This window comes from Nanorana parkeri, unplaced genomic scaffold (assembly GCF_000935625.1).
Source record: "Nanorana parkeri isolate BGI_ZX_2015 unplaced genomic scaffold, ASM93562v1 scaffold1791, whole genome shotgun sequence".
Taxonomy (NCBI): Eukaryota; Metazoa; Chordata; class Amphibia; order Anura; family Dicroglossidae; genus Nanorana; species Nanorana parkeri.
This window is the reverse complement of record NW_017308059.1, coordinates 281,044-285,603: the sequence shown is the minus strand read 5'-3', so window position 1 is coordinate 285,603 and position 4,560 is coordinate 281,044.

Sequence of the window (4,560 nt, the reverse complement as noted above, 5' to 3'; positions counted from 1 at the left end):
CATATTTACTCAGCACAATTGTCATGTACCTGGTTGGAGACCGTATGTGAGAGGAGGCTTCCCTTGCACCTTGTGTCCTGGGGACTCTGGGGATGGGAACAGAGACCAAGAGGACAGCAAGTGGCAGGAGTGCCAGTGGTGACGAGCACGTGCACGCCATAATCCGAGGGGACAGGCCGAGGTCAGTTCCAAACGGGCAATCGAGGTAGAGGGGTCAGGCAAAAGCGTAGTCCAAAGAGCAGTTCCGAGGTCAACGGCAGGCAGCAAGCAGGAGTCGTCAGGGAATTCTGGGTCACAAAGAGTCAAGCAAGAATAACAGGATCACAGGAACAGGAGATAGCTGACGATAATCCAGCAACATGGTGGTGCTGTGGCTGAGCTTATATAGGGGAAGTGATTAGCTGTGATGAGTCACTTCCTGTGCGCCACTATGGCGCGTTTCCGTGCTGGTAGTTGACCACTTCTGCGCATGCGCGTGGTCCCGAACCATACGAGAACGTGCGCACCCGGTCGGGGATCCCTTACAACAACCTTCATATTTTACACAAAAATATGTATTATATTGTGTTTTTGTGCACTAAAATTAACTAAAGTGTAATTTTTACTGATATTTTGGGTTCGATAAAGAGTTAATAGAGCTAATATCATGCAATTTACACATTTGCAACTGGGTCTCTGCTCTCAAGAAATATATAACTCTCGGAGGGTTTCAAGTCATTTTCTTTTGTTTGTCTTTTATATTTGCCTGGAGTTTAGCTTTAGGTGACCTTGTTATATGAAGAAGAGACACACTTACCTGTGGATCAAAGCGTTCCACTGTAGATGCAGGACCTCTACCCAAACTGTAAGCATAGAGATGTTTCCCGCTACTAAGATATGAGATGCAGAAGAAGTTCTTTGGCTTCTTCTTTCAAGTAGCTCCTTTATCTCTCTTTTTATAATGCTGCTGTCTATAGAAGCTGCATTCATTAAATTTTTATGAGGTCATGTCAGTTAGTGTGTAGATATCTTCATTTTGAAGCAACCCTCTGGAGATGTGTTCCAGTGGGAGTAAGACAACCAGAGTTTATTTTGCCCTGACTACTGTGGACTCTGTTGTATTGCTGCAAGTTCACCATTGAAAGTAAAACTTCAGTTTTCATAAACCATTTTAATATAAGACAAATACATTCACTACAAAGATTTTAGAGAACTGTACCCCTACCCCTGTGTGAGAAAGGCCATGCCATTGTACTAAGTGGGAGGCTCAACTTCCATAATCATATGATCAGTGACCATACCCGTACCTGTCGAGAAGGCCAGATCCTACGGGTCAGTAGTCTGATTTTGGGCACTGTCCAGCAGAATCCAAGACAGATTGCAGACAAGTAGCAGCTAGGGATGAGGTTTGGGTTCGGGTCAACCATGAGCTGGTCCTAAACAAAAGCTGTATGAAGTAGTCACCCACACACCAAGGTCCAATGTATTATACTCCTTTATTCAGAGGCTAAACATACAGTATATGGTAGCACCAGTGGACAGCAACATTTCAGAACTATTGGTTTCGTTGGACCTTGCTGTGCAGGTGACTACTTCATACTTTTGCGCATCGTCATCCGGTGATCATACCAGCACCCATCTTATTGCATTGGGATTCTGGTGCAGAAGTACATAGATTATTCTAAAGCCAAGTTGTTCGCAGTTCGCCCACCATTTCACGTTCTTTTCGGGCCTCAGATGCTGCACCTGGAAGGTGGTGGAATTATTACCATCATTAAGTGACAACTACCTGCAAAGGGCTGTACCAGGTGCAACGCCCATCATTGGTTGCTAGAATGCTGGTGCGCACCTGCAGCATAATAACTAATGACTCTGTGCAGCTTGGGCTGCCTCGGTCCAACCAATGATGCTTGCAGACAAGATGTGGGGATGAGGTCCTATAATATGGGGATATGGTGCCTTGCCAGGGTCAGGGGCCTGGCAAAGTACTTCCCAATGTTGAAGACATTTGGCCTGCTATGGTTAGGAGAGGGGGTGCCATCTCAATGCCCCTCCATTTCCTGGCCAGCCAGGTTGCGTGCCTGGATAAGAGTCTGGCATGAATTGTGAGGGGGCATCCACATTTTTGTATGTTTTTTTGGTGTGTAGAGTCTCCTGTAAAATCCATATCAGACCTCTATCTAAGATTAAGGTCTCGTATTAATTTTTATGGTGGAAACTAAATCTTTTTTTTTGCAAGGGGTCTCCTTTAAAAAAAAACCCATATCAGACGCATAACAAAGCTTGGGGGACTGGAATCTGGAAGCTCCCTTTAACATAAGAGGGCTCCAGATATCTACACCCCCGACATGAATAAGTAAGAGGTAAATAGTAACCTGGTTATTTATTCACATACGGAAAAAAAAAATACAAAGTAACTAAACACAGACACCTTTATTAAGGAATCCCCAAATAATGTCCCATAATGTAGATCCAACATCAATCATGATGAATGACACCACAACAACCCACCGACACAAACAAAAGAAGCCTCTCAGACAAAGGCCATTCCGCAGCCATCAGCTAAATGTACACAAAGGGTGGGAATATTGTCTGATGTCATTGACCAAATAAGGTAATTATGAACATATTTGGTCAATGACATCACCAGATATACCCAGCTAGTTCGCTGACATTCTGCTTCCGGCTGGGGAAGTGTCATTTTCGGTGAGAGTATTGCTGGGAGATGATCGTTCCCATGGGTTGTCATGTTGGCATTGGCGGGTCATCATAATTAAAGATGGAGCTACATAATTGGACAACATGATTGAAATTGGATCTGCACGGTGGGGCATTATTTGGGGATATTTTTTCTTTTTTAAATAAAAGTGTTGCATTTGTGTTTATTTGCTTTGCAAATTTGTTTTGTGAATGAGTAGCCAGGGGTACTATGTATATAGGGGGGCTGAGTTTCTCCCTCTGTATTAGACCATTGTCAATGTGATGGGTAATCAAATATTTTTTTTAGCTCTCCCTTAAACAAGAGGTGAAGGGAAATCCTCCAATGGGGACACCTTTTTCAAGGACGACTGTCTAAGAAGGGATTTCCTCTCACTTCTGTTGCATCTCCAAGGCAGGAAGTGAAGGAAAATCTCCCTAATGGGACACAGACAGAAACTAACTGTCTGTGGCCTCATACACACTGCCGCGCGTATACGCGCATACGTGCGTATTGTACCATATGCAAATAAATGGCTCCATACACACAGCCGCGTATGGAGCCGTATATTTGCGTAGCGTATATATGTGCAAAAACAGAATGGAACAGAGATGCGTCCGGGCAGCGTATTTACGCGCACATACGCGCGAACATGTGTACAACACATTAAAAATTCCATTACGAGTGATGCATTCTGGGATTGCATATAGTGCGCGCATAGACGCTCGTATATACGCGCATAGACGCAATATACAATTTTGCTTGCGTTGTGTGTGAATGAGGCCTTATACTTTACCCAAAACTAAAAATAGATTTGGCTCCAAATAAACTTTAAATAATAAAAGGGGTGTTTTTACAGAGTTTAGGCAATAACAAGTAACGTGACCTGATACAGGAGGAGAGGAGGACCTTGCCGGTTCTAGCTTCCAATGTAAGACGTAGGAAGACATTACATACAACAGGTAAGGGAGATGGTGATAGATGTGTAGAAACCCTCCTCTTGGGATGATAAATGACCCCTATGACAGCCCCACTCCAGCAAAAAAACAAACAAACAAAAAAAAAAACATAGCACCGCGTCTGCAGATTCGCACCTGATCAGGACCTGAAACTCATGTGAACAGGCCCTAAGAGAGTGTTTAAGGTACATGATACCCAAAAATAGCACAGAAAGGACAGGTATTGTAAAGTAGCAGTAGTAGTAATAATGGATCCTTTAAGAGCGGCTTCTTGGTAACTGCTGACCCTTTAGGATCAGTAATGGTCTTTTTAAGTTGTGGTGAATCTCTCTCTAATAGATATGGCTCTTGACCCATTGGTATCAGTCAAAGGTACCATAATTGATGGACCAAGAATCCTTACAATGTCCAACAGTAGCTTCCACCCAGCTCCTCTGTGACACTCTTATACAAGGATATTCTTTTCAGGCAAAGCTCCCTTCATATATATAATCCAGCAGGTAGCTAAAGTCCTTGCGCCTCCAACACATACCGTATACTGATGCAAGGACCAAGTAGAGACCCTTCTTACAATGTCTAGCAGTAGCTTCCACCAAGCTCCTCTGTGACACTCTTCAGCAAAAAGATTATTTGCAGACAAGGCTCCTTTTAGATACACACAGGTAACTAAAGCCCTTGGGCCTCCAGCACATGTCCTAGGCTAAAACAAGGCTCAACTAGCGATCCTTCTTACATTATCCAGCAGTAGCTAACCTAGCTCCTCTGTGACACTCTTCTACAAAAAGATTCTTGGCAGACAAGGCTCCCTTCAGATACATACTACAGAAGGTAACTAAAGTCCTTGGGTCTCCAACACAAACCTGATACTGAGGCAAGGCCCACGTAGAGACTTCTTACAATGTCTAGCAGTAGCTTCCACCAAGC